Genomic DNA, 21196 nt, shown 5'->3' with positions numbered 1-21196 from the left:
TAAACCGGAAATAAGTCCAGCCCCCACTTTTAAAACTTCAGAGGTGGAAAAGCTTCCATCATCGGTCCCCAAAACCGGTATTTTAAATAAACTAACCCCTGAAATGATCAAAATAATAATTATATCATTATCAAATGTAATAAATATTAATTTTATTAAATTAAGACACCCAATATCAATAATGCTTTTTATTATCCTTCAAACCTTCCTAGTTGGATTAATAACAGGAACAATAATAGAAAGATATTGATTATCATATATTTTATTTTTAACATTTCTTGGTGGTATACTAGTATTATTTATTTACATTACAAGAATTGCATCAAACGAAATATTTCAGCCTAAATCAATCACTATAATTATTACATTAATAATGTGAGTATTTATCATATTAATATTAATTATTCTAGATATATCTATATTTATAGACTTTTTCAAAAACACCGAAACTATAAATAATGATAATTCAATCAATTATCAAGAAATAACAATATCTTTAGAAAAATTATATAATAGACCAACATTCATTATTACAATAATAATAATAATTCATTTATTTTTAGCACTACTAGCAGTTGTTAAAATCACCAATATTAATCAGGGACCTATTCGTAAAATAAGATAATTACTAATGAATAAACCCTTACGATTAAGACATCCTTTAATTAAAATTATTAATAACTCTTTAATTGACTTACCTGCCCCAACAAATATTTCATTTTGATGAAATTTTGGATTCCTATTAGGGTTATGTTTGGTAATTCAAATCGTAACTGGACTATTTTTAGCTATACATTATACATCAAATATTGAAATAGCATTCAGTAGTGTAGTACACATCTGCCGAGACGTAAATAATGGTTGAATTATCCGAACCTTACACGCAAATGGAGCATCTATATTTTTTATTTGTATTTACTTACATGTAGGACGGGGAATTTACTATGGATCTTATATATATATACATACCTGAATAATTGGTACAGTGATTTTATTTTTAGTTATAGCAACTGCATTTATAGGATATGTCTTACCCTGAGGCCAAATATCTTTTTGAGGTGCAACAATAAATACTAATTTATTATCAGCAATCCCATACTTAGGAATAGATTTAGTCCAATGAGTATGAGGAGGATTCGCTGTTGATAATGCAACATTAAATCGATTCTTCACATTCCATTTTGTATTACCATTTATTATTGCTGCTATAGCAGCAATTCATTTATTTTTTCTTCACCAAACAGGATCTAATAATCCTCTTGGACTAAATGGAGATATTGAAAAAATTCCATTCCATCCATACTTTACCTTTATGGATTCTATTACATTTGTAATAATAACATCATTATTAATTATACTATGTTTAATTAATCCTTACCTATTAGGAGATCCAGATAACTTTGTACCTGCCAACCCATTAGTAACACCAGTTCACATTCAACCAGAATGATATTTCCTATTTGCATATGCAATTCTACGATCTATCCCTAATAAGTTAGGAGGTGTTATTGCATTATTTTTATCAATTAGAATCTTAATAATTTTACCATTTTATAATAAAACACCATTCCGAGGCATTCAATTTTACCCTATTAATCAAATTTTATTCTGAATTATAGTAGTTGTTGTATGCTTACTAACGTGAATTGGTAAACGACCTGTTGAAGAACCTTATATTATAACAGGTCAAATCTTAACAATTATTTACTTCACATACTTCTTAATTCATGTCCATGTCGCAAACGCATGAGATAAATTAATTAAGGAATAAAGTTAATTAGCTTAGGAAAAGCATATGTTTTGAAAACATAAAATTAGAAGTTTAACTCTTCTATTAACTTTTCTCAAAAAATTTCACTAAACAAATGAGATAAATAAAATCTTTAAACCAACAAAGAAAATAAAAAAATTCAAAGATAAAGGTAAAAAACTTTTTCAAGCTAAGTACATTAATTTATCATTTTAACCAGCAATTATAACAGTATAAACACCTAATCTAGTACAACATAAAAAAAATAAAAATCCATAAGAAAAAGAACACATATAAGTTAAATAAGGAAAAATTACTCAAACGGCTAAAGAAATCATTAAATTAAAAACAGGGGAAAAATAATAAAGTAGGTAATTAGATATAATAGGAATTGGCTGCTCCTTACAAATTAACTTAATAGCATCTCTAAATGGCTGAGGAATTCCAACAAAACCTACCTTATTTGGACCCTTTCGAATCTGAATATAACCTAAAACCTTACGCTCTAATAAAGTTAAAAAGGCAACACTAATTAAAACACAAATAACCAATAAAAGAAAATTCAAAATAAATATAAATAAATCATAAAGTATCAATACTATTTGTAGAAAAAATCTACATAAATGAATTCTAAATTCAACACATTAATCTGTCAAAATAGTAAATAAATTAATATTAATCAATATAACAAAAAATATTTTAACCATATGGTCCTTTCGTACTAATATGGATTAACAATCTTAGGATAGAAACCGACCTGGCTCACGCCGGTCTGAACTCAGATCATGTAAGAATTTAAAGGTCGAACAGACCTAATCATTGGGCTCCTGCACCCAAAATTTTTCTTAATCCAACATCGAGGTCGCAATCTGCTTTGTCGATATGAGCTCTCAAAAACAATTACGCTGTTATCCCTAAGGTAACTTAATCTTATGATCATAAATTATGGATCAAAATAACAAACATAAATAAATGATATAATAATGAAGAGTTTATCTATTCTTCATGTCACCCCAACAAAACATCATCATTAAATATAGAAAGACAAACAAAAAACTATATAAAAGTAAAATGTCAAGCTCTATAGGGTCTTCTCGTCCTAAAGAAGAATTTAAGCCTTTTGACTCAAAAGTTAAATTCAAAAATTTATTAAGAGACAGTTGATTTCTCGTCAAGCCATTCATTCCAGCCACTAATTAAGAGACTAATGATTATGCTACCTTTGCACGGTCAAAATACCGCGGCTCTTTAAAAATACGCTCAGTGAGCAGGCCAGACCTCAAAATATAAACAAGAGGACATGTTTTTGATAAACAGGCGGAAATCAATTTTGCCTAGTTCCTTATAATAAGTTCACAAGGTAAAAATTTCATACAAATAAATATACTAATTCTATCATTATTACAAAAATTTTAAAATTAAATTAATAATCTTAATAAATAACCTAAAATATTTATAAAATCAAAATAAAAAATAATGAACTAAAACGTAATCTTAAAGATAGCTGGTTTAAAGCTTACTATTATATTTCTATAAAATAAATTATAGGTTATTAACTTCAAAGCTTATCCCTTAAAGAATAAATAAGTTAATATTTTTACTTAAAAAATTAAATAAAAACAAATAACTTTAAAAAATTAAATTTTTTCTTAAGAAACTAGATATCTTGGGAAACGATTAACATCTCATTTCTATAAATAATTTAATAATAATTATGATACATTAACTATAAATTATTTATAAAACAACCCAAATCGAGACAAGTAAAATAAATACTAAAATTTTGATAAACCCTGATACAAAAGGTACAATAAATAAAATCTACTTAAAAAAATTTAAAATAATATTTCATAAAACACTTACATTACCAATAAACTTTAATTTAAAAAATCAATTCTATAAAATATACTAAGACAAAAATACAATAAAATTATTTATATTAAATAATTAAATAAACAAAAAATAAATATAATAAAATAAATAATCAAGATATCCTGATTTGCACAGAAAAATTTTCAGTGTAAATGAAACACTTTACTAATAAGTTATATCTTGAAACTCTTCCTAGATACACTTTCCAGTACATCTACTATGTTACGACTTATCTCATCTAAATTGAAGCTACTTTAAAATAAAATAGAATAATCAATAATGAGAGCGACAGGCGATGTGTACACATCTCAGAGCCAATATCAGTTAAATTAAATAAATTAAATTACTATCAAATCCACCTTCATTAACAGTATTTCACTATCAAATCCGTTATAAACAAAAATCTATTGTAACCCACCTCCTCTTAACTATAAGCTGCACCTTGACCTGAAATATTTTATAATTACAAATCTCGAGAATTATAACTCTAAAAAGATTCTCTGATAACGGAGATATACAAACAAATAAATTAAGTAGAGTAAATCGTGTATTATCAATCATGGGGTAGGTTCCTCTGAATGGAATGAGATACCGCCAAATTCTTTGGGTTTAAAGACCTTAACTAATAGTACCCTGGTAAATATAATTAACATTTAAAATAATAGGGTATCTAATCCTAGTTTATTATTTAAATTTCACAGATTCATAAAAAGGGCCACAAATAAATTTTAACATTTCACCTTACAAATTTATATTTCAACCCTAATAATATAAACAACTGTTTTAACCAATAATATTCACTTGTATCAATCGTATAACCGCGGCTGCTGGCACGAATTATGCCGATACTAAATCAATTGCTAAATCCAAAATCACTTGATAATTAAATCAAATTACTGCAAAAAGAACATTTAGTCTAACAAAACTTACATATAATACAAAGAAAAAGTGAATAAACAAGCAAGAATAAAACTTTTAAAAATAAAAGATAAGAAAATTTTAAATCTATTAATTCAGGAAAAAATAAAAGATTCAAATATTTAAAGAAAAAAAAGAAAAAAACCACAAACATTAACAAAAAAAAGAAACGCCCCTATGTATGACCACAACAACTTCTCTATTATATATAATTAAAGATTAATATGGAACATGTATAGCAATAAATGTATTATATTCTTTCTTATTTAATCTTTCTTTTCACTAATAAATAGAGAAAGATTAAATAATATAATAAATATATTTTATACAATTATGTAATTTAATATAATATGTTATTAATATGAATACTTTTTTTATATTAAGTTAACTTTCATATATATTAGTTAAATAATCTAATTATAGATAATTTACATAATTATATTATTATAATTAATATAATTATTTATATTAATTATAATATTTTATATTTAAATTAATAATTTAATTTATTACATCCAATTATAATAATATTAAATATTAAATTACATATTATTATATATATTATATTATAATAACCTATTTTTATCTAAAAACATAAGTAGCTATAATCCTAGGTAAATAATTGCATTAAAATAATCAATTGATAATGGTAAGATGAACTTATAATACTTTAATTTCAATTAAATGTAATATATTAATATAAATTATTTATTATATATATATATATAAAAAATAAAATGAGCAGAATAAATTAATCCTAATTAAACAAAATAATACATAAAAGAATTTCAAAAAAAAAACTTTCGATTTATATATTAAATAAATGAAGTGCCTGATTAAAGGGTTACCTTGATAGGGTAAATAAAGTAAATAAAATTACCTTCATTAAAATTACATAAGATAGAATTAAACTACCTCCTTTAGTATCAAAAACTAACGTGCATCATACACCTTAATGTAAAAAGGTAAGCTAAACAAGCTAATGGGTTCATACCCCATTTATAGAGGTATCAATCCTCTCCTTTTTAATGACCAACAACTCTACAAAACTTCTCTTCCTATCAACATTAATGATAGGAACGATCCTGTCCATTTCATCAAATTCCTGATTTGGGGTTTGAATAGGACTTGAGATCAACTTACTTTCATTTATTTCGCTCCTAACAAGAAATAAAAATATAATAATAAATGAATCATCAATTAAATATTTTATTGTCCAAGCAATAGCATCGACAATATTATTATTTTCAATTTTGCTGATTCAAATAAAATATCCCATGGGATGGGAAACATAATTTATCCCATCAATAATAATTAGATCTAGACTATTATTAAAGATTGGAGCTGCACCTTTCCATTTCTGATTTCCAGAAGTTATAGGAGCATCAAGATGAAATAATTGTTTAACATTAATAACATGACAAAAAATCGCCCCAATAATGGTCTTATCTTATTTTATTCAATTAAGAACTTTTATTTGAACAATTATTATCTTAAGAATTATTATTGGGGCAATAGGAGGTTTAAATCAAACCTCCTTACGACAACTTTTAGCATATTCATCAATCAGACATCTAGGTTGAATAATTAGATCATTAACAGTCAGAGAAAACATCTGAGAACTATACTTCATTATTTACTCACTATTATGATTAATTATAGTTTTATTATTTAAGCAAATAAATTTATTTTTCATAAATCAAATTTATTCAGCCAGAAATATAAAAACCGAAATTAAATTCATAATATTCTTATCTTTATTATCTTTAGGTGGACTACCACCATTCCTTGGATTCTTACCAAAATGAATTGTAATACAATCATTAATAGAAAACAATATAACAACTATTATAACTATTATAGTTGTATTAACTACGATTACACTCTACTACTATATACGTATTAGATTCTCAGCTCTAATTATATCATACACAGAAAATTCGTGATCTATAAAGATAAAGTCCCAAAAATCAAGAATCATTCTTCCTATAACAGTAATAATTTCAAAAATAGGATTGATTTCAACATCAACCTTAATTTCATTATACTAAGGACTTTAGACGTAGAATTTGACACTTATATAACACCAGAACAAGACCTAGAAAATGATGGATTCCGACTACTAGATGTAGATAACCGAACAATCCTACCAATAAATACAGAAGTACGAATATTAACAAGAGCATCAGATGTTCTACACTCATGAGCAGTTCCTGCATTAGGGGTTAAAATTGATGCAACGCCAGGTCGGTTAAATCAAGGAACATTCACAATAAATCGACCTGGATTTTTCTTTGGACAATGCTCAGAAATCTGTGGAGCAAACCACAGATTTATACCATTTGTAATTGAAAGAACTTCAGTAAATTTATTTATTAAGTGATATTCTAAGATAATTTAAGGAGTTAGTTAAAATAAATAACATTAGAGTGTCAATCTAAAGTAACTAAAAAAATTAGTACACCTTGAAATTCATCAGATGACTGAAAGTAAGTAATGGTCTCTTAAACCAAATAATAGTAAATTAACGACTACTTCTGATGGGGAAATTATATCCAAATCCCTCAAATATCCCCTCTTATATGATTCTCACTATTCATTATATTTTCAGCTACATTAATCTTGTTTAATCAAATAAACTTCTTCTCATTTAAACCTAACCTTATTAAAAGAGCAGAAAAAGGAACAATTGAAATAAAAAACTTAAATTGAAAATGATAACAAATCTATTCTCAACATTTGACCCATCAACTAACATCTTTAATTTATCATTAAATTGAACTAGAACATTTCTAGGACTATTATTAATCCCATCACTATTTTGACTTACACCATCACGAATTAACATTATCTGAAATAAACTAAATTTAACCTTACATAATGAATTTAAAACACTTCTTGGACCAAAATCATTTAATGGAACAACATTCATTTTCATCTCAATTTTTATTATAATATTATTTAACAATTTCATAGGATTATTCCCTTATATTTTTACTAGAACAAGACATTTAGCATTAACATTTGCAATTGCCCTACCTATATGGCTAAGATTTATATTATTTGGATGAATTAACCATACTAATCATATATTTACACACCTTGTACCACAAGGTACACCGCCTGCATTAATATCATTTATAGAACTAATTGAAACAATTAGTAATGTTATTCGACCAGGTACATTAGCAGTACGGTTGGCAGCAAATATAATTGCAGGACACTTATTATTAACCTTATTAGGAAACACAGGACCATCTATAACAATAAACTTAATCTCATTACTAATTATTGGACAAATACTTCTATTAATTCTAGAATCAGCAGTAGCAATAATTCAAGCCTATGTTTTCTCAATTCTAAGAACTCTATATTCTAGAGAAGTATATTAAACCTATGTTAACAACTCACTCAAACCACCCATTCCACTTAGTAGACTATAGACCTTGACCATTAACAGGAGCAATTGGAGCAATAGTCCTAGTATCAGGACTAGCAAAATTATTCCACCTATTTAATATTAACTTATTCATAATTGGATTTGGAATTACCCTACTAACTATAATTCAATGATGACGAGATGTAGTACAAGAAGGAACATATCAAGGATTACATACAGGATTTGTATCAATTGGATTACGATGAGGAATAATTTTATTTATTGCATCAGAGGTATTATTTTTTGTTTCTTTTTTTTGAGCATTCTTTAGAAGAAGATTAGCACCAACAATTGAACTAGGAATACTATGACCTCCAATAGGAATTCAACCCTTTAACCCTATACAAATTCCATTACTTAATACAGCTATTCTTTTAGCATCAGGAGTAACAGTAACATGAGCACATCATAGTTTAATGGAATCTAATCATACTCAAGCACTACAAGGATTATTCTTCACAGTGTTATTAGGACTATACTTTACAATACTTCAAGCATATGAATATTGAGAAGCACCTTTTACCATTGCAGATGCAGTTTATGGATCAACATTCTTTGTTGCAACAGGATTCCATGGTTTACACGTAATTATTGGAACAATCTTTTTATCAACATGTCTAGTTCGACACTCAATAAATCAATTTTCACCAAGACATCACTTTGGATTTGAAGCAGCAGCATGATACTGACACTTCGTAGATGTAGTATGATTATTCTTATATATCTCTATTTATTGATGAGGTAGATAATTGTTTTTCTAGTATAAATAGTACATTTGACTTCCAATCAGAAAGCTTGATATAAATCAAGAAAAACAATTCTAATTCTATCAACAAGAGTTTTCATTAGATTTATTATTCCAATAATTGTTATAATCCTGGCAACAACACTATCAAAAAAATTAATTAATGATCGAGAAAAAAGATCACCATTTGAATGTGGGTTTGATCCAAAAAGATCAGCACGAATACCATTCTCAATACGATTCTTCCTAATCGCAGTAATCTTTTTAATTTTTGATGTAGAAATTGCACTAATTCTACCAATTGTAATTATTTTTAAAACTTCAGACATTATAATCTGAACAGTATCAACAATATTTTTTATTCTAGTTCTATTAGGAGGACTATACCATGAATGAAACCAAGGAGCATTACAATGAGCAGAATAAAGGGTTGTAGTTAAATATAACATTTGGGTTGCATTCAAAAAGTATTGATATTATCAATCAACCTTAAATAGAATAAGAAGCGAAATATTGCAGTCAGTTTCGACCTGGAAGATTGGTATGTACTACCCTTATTCTTATTAATTGAAGCCAAAAAGAGGCGTATTACTGTTAATAATATAATTGAACTACAATAGTTCCAATTATGGAAATGTAAAGCCAATATGAAAGCTGCTAACTTTTTATATTAGCGGTTAAACTCCGTTAACATTTCTAAAATTTATATAGTTTAAATAAAACATTACATTTTCACTGTAAAAATAATATATCTATATTTATAAATACTTAAAAGTAAAAATACTTCCTTAACATCTTCAGTGTCACGCTCTAATTATAAGCTATTTAAGTAAACGAAAAACAATATTACCAAAATAAATATTCAAAAAATAAAAGTTAAAAGATAAATCTTGAAATTAGAATCATATCAACCTTGAATATAACCAATTAAATAAATAAATAATCTATATAAACCTTGACCACCAAGTAATTCACCTCAAGCATAATCAAATGACTTAGATGAATAATAACCTATTTTAAAGGAATATATCTAATAAAATTAGTTGAAAGAAAAGGTATAAATCATATAGAACCAGCAAATCTAACAAAAGAAAGTATACTTAAAGAAAATAAATTATGAGAAAAATCAAAATTAGAAATAAGATAACCTAAATAAGCACCTAAAATAACAACTGTAATAGTTAAAAACTTTAAATAATAAGGTAAAGCAATCACATGAGGAATAGGAAAAATTAATCAAGATAAAAGACTACCACCAAAAACAGCAACAAACTATAGACCAATTATTCCAAATGAAATATAATAACCCTTATCATCAAAAGAAAATCTAGAATAAAAATTATTATCACCAGATATTGAATAATAAAACAAACGAAAAGAATAAGAAGAAGTTAAACCAGTAGAAAAAAAATAAAGAAAAAATTAAACAATTAATTCATCTTAAACTAACCATCTCAAGAATTAAATCCTTTGAATAAAATCCCGCTAAAAAAGGTATTCCACACAAAGATAAACTAGAAACATTAAAACAAACTGAAGTTAAAGGTATGAAATTAACAATTGATCCTATAAAACGAATATCCTGAGAATCCTTCAAATTATGAATTATTGAACCTGCACATATAAATAATAATGCCTTAAATAAAGCATGAGCCAATAAATGAAAAAATGCAAGCTTTGGATAACCTATAGCCAAAATTCTTATTATTAAACCAAGATGTCTTAAAGTAGAAAGAGCAATAATCTTCTTTAAATCAAACTCAAAATTAGCGCCCAATCCAACCATAAATATAGTTATACAACCAATTAAAAGTAAAAATCAACCACAATTATAAGTATCCAATATTGGTCTAAAACGAATTAATAAATAAACACCAGCAGTAACAAGAGTAGAAGAATGAACTAAAGCAGAAACAGAAGTAGGTGCTGCTATAGCAGCAGGAAGTCATGAAGAGCAAGGAATCTGAGCTCTCTTAGTTATAGCTGCTAAAACAATTAATATAGTAATGAGCTTTATTTCAAAAGAATTAGAAATAAAATCATAATAATAAATATAATTTCAACCACCAAAATTTAACATTCATGCAATAGAAATTAAAATAGCAACATCACCAATACGATTAGAAAGTGCAGTTAATATACCAGCACTATAAGATTTTACATTTTGATAATAAATAACTAAACAATAAGAAACTAAACCTAAACCATCTCAACCTAATAAAATTCTAATTAAATTAGGACTAATAATTAAAAAACCTATAGAAAGAATAAATATTAAAACAATAATAATAAAACGATTTATATTCTTTTCACCAGATATATAATCCTCTCTATAATAAATAACCAAAGAAGAAATATATATAACAAAAGATATAAAAATAAGAGATATTCAATCCAAAATTAAAGTTATAACAACTATAGAACCATTTAAATTGAAAAGCTCTCACTCAACAAAAACTCTATAATCAATTATTAAATAATAAATACCTAAAATAAAAATTATAGTTCTCGAAATAAACAAAGAAAAAAAACTCAAAGAACAAATAGAAAATAAATTCACGGCCTAAGACGAAAAACTTCATATCATTGATTCCACAAAACAATATTTTTAATTAAAATACTTAAGCAAACTAAACAAAGAAATATTCACCCTTTAAACAGAGAATATTTAAAGGCAATCAATGTAAAAGTAAAAGATGATATTCACGAAAATAACCAAGAGAACAAGTATAAACACCAGAATAATAATTCCCATGCTGAGAATAAGAATATATATACAAAGTATAAACAGCTCTAAAAAAAGATAAAAAAATCGAAGCAAAGAATCTAAAAGAAGATCAAGATATAATTCTATTTAATAATCTAATTTCACCTACCAAATTTAAAGAAGGAGGAGCAGCCATATTTGATGATCTTAAAAGAAATCATCATAAAGCCATTCTTGGCATCAAATTAATTATACCCTTGTTAATTAATAATCTTCGTCTACCTAAACGTTCATAAATAATATTAGATAAACAAAATAAACCAGAAGAACATAAACCATGACCAACCATTAGAGAAAGAGAACCTACACAACCTCATCAATTCATAGTCATCAATCCACCAATAACCATTCTTATATGAGCAACAGAAGAATATGCAATTAAAGACTTTAAATCAACCTGACGAAAACAAATAAATCTTACAATAACACCCCCAGATAAACCTAAAGACAATCAAAAATAATTAAACTTTAAACCCAAATAAGAAATAACCTTTATAACACGATAAATACCATAACCACCTAACTTTAATAAAACACCAGCAAGAATTATTCTACCTGAAATAGGGGCCTCTACATGAGCCTTAGGAAGTCATAAATGAACCAAAAACATAGGTATCTTAACTAAAAAAGCCAAAATTATAAATACATAAAACATAAAATAATAAGAACCAAAATCAACCAATAAAGGAAAATATAAAGTATTAGAAAAATCATAAACCTTAAATAAAACTAATAATAAAGGTAATCTAGCAACCAAAGAATAAAAAATTAAATAAACACCAGCCTGCAAACGCTCAGGTTGATAACCCCAACCCAAAATTAAAAGTAAAGTAGGAACTAATCTAGCCTCAAAAAAAATATAAAAAGAAAGAAGACTTAATCTAGCAAATGAACAATAAAGCATAATTATTAAAATCAAAACCATAAAAACAAAAAAATTAGAATGATATGAACTTAAATAAACTGAACCTCTAGCAGTGATTATTAAAGAACAAATCCAAAAACTAAGTAAAATTAAACTAAAAGAAAAATAATCAATACCAAAATAATATCTAATTATATTCAAATCAGCATATGAATAAACACAAATTATAAAAACAAAACCCGACAGAAACATTAAAGAATGAACCAACCATCAACAATTATTTAATAAACAAAGAGGGATCAAAAAAATAGTTATAAATAAATACTTTAACATAAAGATAAACCAAAAGAATTAAAAAAATCATTACCGTGAGAACGAATTATAGAAACTAAAATAGAAAGACCTAAAGCACCCTAACAAACAGAAAAAACTAAAAAATAACAGGAAAAAAATAATCATAATCAAACTCAATAAGAAAAACAATAACTAACATAAATAAAGAAAGAACAATATATTCTAATCTCAAAAGAACCATTAATAAATGTTTACGTTTAGAAGAAAAAACATAAACACCAGCAAAATAAATCAATAAAGAAGTAAAAATAGAGAATATAAACATTAGTTTTAATAGTTTAAAAAAAACGCCGGTCTTGTAAACCGGAAATAAGTCCAACCCCCACTTTTAAAACTTCAGAGGTGGAAAAGCTTCCATCATCGGTCCCCAAAACCGGTATTTTAAATAAACTAACCCCTGAAATGATCAAAATAATAATTATATCATTATCAAATGTAATAAATATTAATTTTATTAAATTAAGACACCCAATATCAATAATGCTTTTTATTATCCTTCAAACCTTCCTAGTTGGATTAATAACAGGAACAATAATAGAAAGATATTGATTATCATATATTTTATTTTTAACATTTCTTGGTGGTATACTAGTATTATTTATTTACATTACAAGAATTGCATCAAACGAAATATTTCAGCCTATTCAATCACTATAATTATTACATTAATAATGTGAGTATTTATCATATTAATATTAATTATTCTAGATATATCTATATTTATAGACTTTTTCAAAAACACCGAAACTATAAATATTGATAATTCAATCAATTATCAAGAAATAACAATATCTTTAGAAAAATTATATAATAGACCAACATTCATTATTACAATAATAATAATAATTTATTTATTTTTAGCACTACTAGCAGTTGTTAAAATCACCAATATTAATCAGGGACCTATTCGTAAAATAAGATAATTACTAATGAATAAACCCTTACGATTAAGACATCCTTTAATTAAAATTATTAATAACTCTTTAATTGACTTACCTGCCCCAACAAATATTTCATTTTGATGAAATTTTGGATCCCTATTAGGGTTATGTTTGGTAATTCAAATCGTAACTGGACTATTTTTAGCTATACATTATACATCAAATATTGAAATAGCATTCAGTAGTGTAGTACACATCTGCCGAGACGTAAATAATGGTTGAATTATCCGAACCTTACACGCAAATGGAGCATCTACATTTTTTATTTGTATTTACTTACATGTAGGACGGGGAATTTACTATGGATCTTATATATATATACATACCTGAATAATTGGTACAGTGATTTTATTTTTTGTTATAGCAACTGCATTTATAGGATATGTCTTACCCTGAGGCCAAATATCTTTTTGAGGTGCAACAGTAATTACTAATTTATTATCAGCAATCCCATACTTAGGAACAGATTTAGTCCAATGAGTATGAGGAGGATTCGCTGTTGATAATGCAACATTAAATCGATTCTTCACATTCCATTTTGTATTACCATTTATTATTGCTGCTATAGCAGCAATTCATTTATTTTTTCTTCACCAAACAGGATCTAATAATCCTCTTGGACTAAATGGAGATATTGAAAAAATTCCATTCCATCCATACTTTACCTTTATGGATTCTATTACATTTGTAATAATAACATCATTATTAATTATACTATGTTTAATTAATCCTTACCTATTAGGAGATCCAGATAACTTTGTACCTGCCAACCCATTAGTAACACCAGTTCACATTCAAACAGAATGATATTTCCTATTTGCATATGCAATTCTACGATCTATCCCTAATAAGTTAGGAGGTGTTATTGCATTATTTTTATCAATTAGAATCTTAATAATTTTACCATTTTATAATAAAACACCATTCCGATGCATTCAATTTTACCCTATTAATCAAATTTTTATTCTGAATTATAGTAGTTGTTGTATGCTTACTAACGTGAATTGGTAAACGACCTGTTGAAGAACCTTATATTATAACAGGTCAAATCTTAACAATTATTTACTTCACATATTTCTTAATTAATGTCAATGTCGCAAATGCATGAGATAAATTAATTAAGGAATAAAGTTAATTAGCTTAGGAAAAGCATATGTTTTGAAAACATAAAATTAGAAGTTTAACTCTTCTATTAACTTTTCTCAAAAAATTGCACTAAACAAATGAGATAAATAAAATCTTTAAACCAACAAAGAAAATAAAAAAATTCAAAGGTAAAGGTAAAAAACTTTTTCAAGCTAAGTACATTAATTTATCATAACGGAACCGTGGTAATGTTCCACGAACCCAAATAAAACCAAAAGATATAATAGCAAGCTTAATAAAAAATATAAAAGAATAAAAATCACCGCCCAAAAAAATTAAAGCCAATAACATTCTTATGAAGACAATTCTAGTATATTCAGCTAAAAAAATTAAAGTAAAACCACCCGCACCATACTCAATATTAAATCCTGAAACTAACTCAGATTCCCCTTCAGCAAAATCAAAAGGAGTACGATTAGTTTCAGCTAAGCAAGAAGCAAAACAAGCTAAAGCTAAAGGAAAAGAAATAATAATAAATCAACAATAAAGCTGATAGTTTATAAAATCAAACGTATTAAAACTACCAATTAAAATAATTAAAGACAATAAAATTAAAGCTAAACTAACTTCATAAGAAATTGTTTGAGCAACAGAACGAAGAGAAACTAATAATGAATAATTTGAATTAGAAGATCAACCAGCAATTATCACAGTATAAACACCTAATCTAGTACAACATAAAAAAAATAAAAATCCATAAGAAAAAGAACACATATAAGTTAAATAAGGAAAAATTACTCAAACGGCTAAAGAAATCATTAAATTAAAAACAGGGGAAAAATAATAAAGTAGGTAATTAGATATAATAGGAATAGGCTGCTCCTTACAAATTAACTTAATAGCATCTCTAAATGGCTGAGGAATTCCAACAAAACCTACCTTATTTGGACCCTTTCGAATCTGAATATAACCTAAAACCTTACGCTCTAATAAAGTTAAAAAGGCAACACTAATTAAAACACAAATAACCAATAAAAGAAAATTCAAAATAAATATAAATAAATCATAAAGTATCAATACTATTTGTAGAAAAAATCTACATAAATGAATTCTAAATTCAACACATTAATCTGTCAAAATAGTAAATAAATTAATATTAATCAATATAACAAAAAATATTTTAACCATATGGTCCTTTCGTACTAATATGGATTAACAATCTTAGGATAGAAACCGACCTGGCTCACGCCGGTCTGAACTCAGATCATGTAAGAATTTAAAGGTCGAACAGACCTAATCATTGGGCTCCTGCACCCAAAATTTTTCTTAATCCAACATCGAGGTCGCAATCTGCTTTGTCGATATGAGCTCTCAAAAACAATTACGCTGTTATCCCTAAGGTAACTTAATCTTATGATCATAAATTATGGATCAAAATAACAAACATAAATAAATGATATAATAATGAAGAGTTTATCTATTCTTCATGTCACCCCAACAAAACATCATCATTAAATATAGAAAGACAAACAAAAAACTATATAAAAGTAAAATGTCAAGCTCTATAGGGTCTTCTCGTCCTAAAGAAGAATTTAAGCCTTTTGACTCAAAAGTTAAATTCAAAAATTTATTAAGAGACAGTTGATTTCTCGTCAAGCCATTCATTCCAGCCACTAATTAAGAGACTAATGATTATGCTACCTTTGCACGGTCAAAATACCGCGGCTCTTTAAAAATACGCTCAGTGAGCAGGCCAGACCTCAAAATATAAACAAGAGGACATGTTTTTGATAAACAGGCGGAAATCAATTTTGCCTAGTTCCTTATAATAAGTTCACAAGGTAAAAATTTCATACAAATAAATATACTAATTCTATCATTATTACAAAAATTTTAAAATTAAATTAATAATCTTAATAAATAACCTAAAATATTTATAAAATCAAAATAAAAAATAATGAACTAAAACGTAATCTTAAAGATAGCTGGTTTAAAGCTTACTATTATATTTCTATAAAATAAATTATAGGTTATTAACTTCAAAGCTTATCCCTTAAAGAATAAATAAGTTAATATTTTTACTTAAAAAATTAAATAAAAACAAATAACTTTAAAAAATTAAATTTTTTCTTAAGAAACTAGATATCTTGGGAAACGATTAACATCTCATTTCTATAAATATTTTAATAATAATTATGATACATTAACTATAAATTATTTATAAATCAACCCAAATCGAGACAAGTAAAATAAATACTAAAATTTTGATAAACCCTGATACAAAAGGTACAATAAATAAAATCTACTTAAAAAAATTTAAAATAATATTTCATAAAACACTTACATTACGAATAAACTATAATTTAAAAAATCAATTCTATAAAATATACTAAGACAAAAATACAATAAAATTATTTATATTAAATAATTAAATAAACAAAAAATAAATATAATAAAATAAATAATCAAGATATCCTGATTTGCACAGAAAAATTTTCAGTGTAAATGAAACACTTTACTAATAAGTTATATCTTGAAACTCTTCCTAGATACACTTTCCAGTACATCTACTATGTTACGACTTATCTCATCTAAATTGAAGCTACTTTAAAATAAAATAGAATAATCAATAATGAGAGCGACGGGCGATGTGTACACATCTCAGAGCCAATATCAGTTAAATTAAATAAATTAAATTACTATCAAATCCACCTTCATTAACAGTATTTCACTATCAAATCCGTTATAAACAAAAATCTATTGTAACCCACCTCCTCTTAACTATAAGCTGCACCTTGACCTGAAATATTTTATAATTATAAATCTTGAGAATTATAACTCTAAAAAGATTCTCTGATAATGGAGATATACAAACAAATAAATTAAGTAGAGTAAATCGTGTATTATCAATCATGGCGTAGGTTCCTCTGAATGGAATGAGATACCGCCAAATTCTTTGGGTTTAAAGACCTTAACTAATAGTACCCTGGTAAATATAATTAACATTTAAAATAATAGGGTATCTAATCCTAGTTTATTATTTAAATTTCACAGATTCATAAAAAGGGCCACAAATAAATTTTAACATTTCACCTTACAAATTTATATTTCAGCCCTAATAATGTAAACAACTGTTTTAACCAATAATATTCACTTGTATCAATCGTATAACCGCGGCTGCTGGCACGAATTATGCCGATACTAAATCAATTGCTAAATCCAAAATCACTTGATAATTAAATCAAATTACTGCAAAAAGAACATTTAGTCTAACAAAACTAACATATAATACAAAGAAAAAGTGAATAAACAAGCAAGAATAAAACTTTTAAAAATAAAAAATAAGAAAATTTTAAATCTATTAATTCAGGAAAAAAACACGCGATCTAGTGTTTAAAGAAAAAAAAAGAAAAAAACCACAGACATTAACAAAAAAAAAGAAACGCCCCTATGTATGACCACAACAACTTCTCTATTATATATAATTAAAGATTAATATGGAACATGTATAGCAATAAATGTATTATATTCTTTCTTATTTAATCTTTCTTTTCACTAATAAATAAAGAAAGATTAAATAATATAATAAATATATTTTATACAATTATGTAATTTAATATAATATGTTATTAATATGAATTCTTTTTTTTATATTAAGTTAACTTTCATATATATTAGTTAAATAATCTAATTATAGATAATTTACATAATTATATTATTATAATTAATATAATTATTTATATTAATTATAATATTTTATATTTAAATTAATAATTTTATTTATTATATCCAATTATAATAATATTAAATATTAAATTACATATTATTATATATATTATATTATAATAACCTATTTTAAGTTAAAAACATAAGTAGCTATAATCCTAGGTAAATAATTGCATTAAAATAATCAATTGATAATGGTAAGATGAACTTATAATACTTTAATTTCAATTAAATGTAATATATTAATATGAATTATTTATTATATATATATATATAAAAAATAAAATGAGCAGGATAAATTAATCCTAATTAAACAAAATAATACATAAAAGAATTTCAAAAAAAAACTTTCGATTTATATATTAAATAAAAGAAGTGCCTGATTAAAGGGTTACCTTGATAGGGTAAATAAAGTAAATAAAATTACCTTCATTAAAATTACATAAGATACAATTAAACTACCTCCTTTAGTATCAAAAACTAACGTGCATCATACACCTTAATGTAAAAAGGTAAGCTAAACAAGCTAATGGGTTCATACCCCATTTATAGAGGTATCAATCCTCTCCTTTTTAATGACCAACAACTCTACAAAACTTCTCTTCCTATCAACATAATGATAGGAACGATCCTGTCCATTTCATCAAATTCCTGATTTGGGGTTTGAATAGGACTTGAGATCAACTTACTTTCATTTATTCCGCTCCTAACAAGAAATAAAAATATAATAATAAATGAATCATCAATTAAATATTTTATTGTCCAAGCAATAGCATCGACAATATTATTATTTTCAATTTTGCTGATTCAAATAAAATATCCCATGGGATGGGAAACAGAATTTATCCCATCAATAATAATTAGATCTAGGCTATTATTAAAGATTGGAGCTGCACCTTTCCATTTCTGATTTCCAGAAGTTATAGGAGCATCAAGATGAAATAATTGTTTAACATTAATAACATGACAAAAAATCGCCCCAATAATGGTCTTATCTTATTGTATTCAATTAAGAACTTTTATTATTATCTTAAGAATTATTATTGGGGCAATAGGAGGTTTAAATCAAACATCCTTACGACAACTTTTAGCATATTCATCAATCAGACATCTAGGTTGAATAATTAGATCATTAACAGTCAGAGAAAACATCTGAGAACTATACTTCCTTATTTACTCACTATTAAGATTAATTATAGTTGTATTATTTAAGCAAATAAATTTATTTTTCATAAATCAAATTTATTCAGCCAGAAATATAAAAACCGAAATTAAATTCATAATATTCTTATCTTTATTATCTTTAGGTGGACTACCACCATTCCTTGGATTCTTACCAAAATGAATTGTAATACAATCATTAATAGAAAACAATATAACAACTATTATAACTATTATAGTTGTATTAACTACAATTACACTCTACTACTATATACGTATTAGATTCTCAGCTCTAATTATATCATACACAGAAAATTCGTGATCTATAAAGATAAAGTCCCAAAAATCAAGAATCATTCTTCCTATGACAGTAATAATTTCAACAATAGGATTGATTTCAACATCAACCTTAATTTCATTATACTAAGGACTTAAGTTAATCAAACTAATAACCTTCAAAGTTATAATTAAAAGAATAATCTTTTAGGCCTTAGTAAAATTTTACACCTCTAGAATTGCAGTCTAGAATCATAATTGAATATAAGACCTAAATATGATAAGAGAGAAAACATCTCATAAGTAGATTTACAGTCTACCACCTTAAATTCAGCCATCTTACCGCAAAAATGATTATTCTCAACAAACCATAAGGACATTGGTACTTTATACTTCATATTTGGAGCATGAGCAGGAATAGTAGGAACATCAATAAGAATACTTATTCGTGCTGAACTTGGCCAACTCGGATCTCTAATTGGGGATGACCAGATTTATAATGTTATTATTACAGCTCACGCATTCGTAATAATTTTCTTTATAGTAATACCTATTATAATTGGTGGATTTGGTAATTGACTTGTTCCACTAATAATTGGTGCACCAGATATAGCATTTCCACGAATAAATAATATAAGTTTTTGATTACTACCAACTTCACTAACCCTTCTTCTTACATCTTCTATAGTAGATAATGGTGCTGGTACAGGATGAACAGTTTACCCTCCTCTAGCAGGAGCTATTGCACATGGGGGTGCATCTGTAGATCTAGCTATTTTTTCACTGCACTTAGCAGGTGTATCATCTATTCTTGGTGCAGTGAATTTCATTACAACAGCAATTAATATACGATCAGAAAGTATAACTTTAGATCAAACACCTTTATTTGTATGATCTGTAGCTATTACAGCATTACTTCTCCTTCTTTCACTTCCAGTTTTAGCAGGAGCTATTACTATATTATTAACAGATCGAAATTTAAATACATCATTCTTTGACCTCGACGATACTCTGACTACCCAGACGCATATACATCATGAAACGTAGTATCAAGAATTGGGTCTACAATTTCTATTGTAGGAATCATTATATTCATTGTAATTATATGAGAAAGAATGATTACAAACCGAGCAATTATATTTAGAGCTAACATAAGAAGATCAACAGAATGACTACAAAATAACCCTCCTGCAGAACATAGTTATTCAGAATTACCATTAATCTCTAGATTCTAATATGGCAGCTTAGTGCAGTAGATTTAAGCTCTACAAATAAAGGTTTGACCTTTTATTAGAA

The 21196-nt window shown here is 26.0% G+C and overlaps 2 long non-coding RNA genes across 2 annotated transcripts in view; one reads left to right on the top strand and one right to left on the bottom strand.

Moving 5' to 3' along the window:
- The first annotated feature begins 691 nt into the window (after positions 1 to 691).
- LOC126305061 (uncharacterized) overlaps positions 692 to 21196 on the top strand; it is a 29045-nt gene continuing 8540 nt past the window's right edge. Inside the window, exon 1 of the long non-coding RNA XR_007553301.1 lies at positions 692 to 1058. This is a non-coding gene — a long non-coding RNA (uncharacterized LOC126305061). The remainder of the gene's footprint in view (positions 1059 to 21196) is intronic.
- On the bottom strand, positions 5501 to 20007 carry LOC126305063 (uncharacterized). Its single transcript, XR_007553303.1, has 2 exons — positions 19535 to 20007; positions 5501 to 6074 (listed from the first exon to the last, which is right to left on the bottom strand). It is a non-coding gene; the product is annotated as an uncharacterized LOC126305063 (long non-coding RNA).

Source organism: Schistocerca gregaria, unplaced genomic scaffold, assembly GCF_023897955.1.
Source record: "Schistocerca gregaria isolate iqSchGreg1 unplaced genomic scaffold, iqSchGreg1.2 ptg000240l, whole genome shotgun sequence".
NCBI classification, from domain to species: Eukaryota; Metazoa; Arthropoda; class Insecta; order Orthoptera; family Acrididae; genus Schistocerca; species Schistocerca gregaria.
This window is presented reverse-complemented; position numbering and strand designations above follow the sequence as displayed.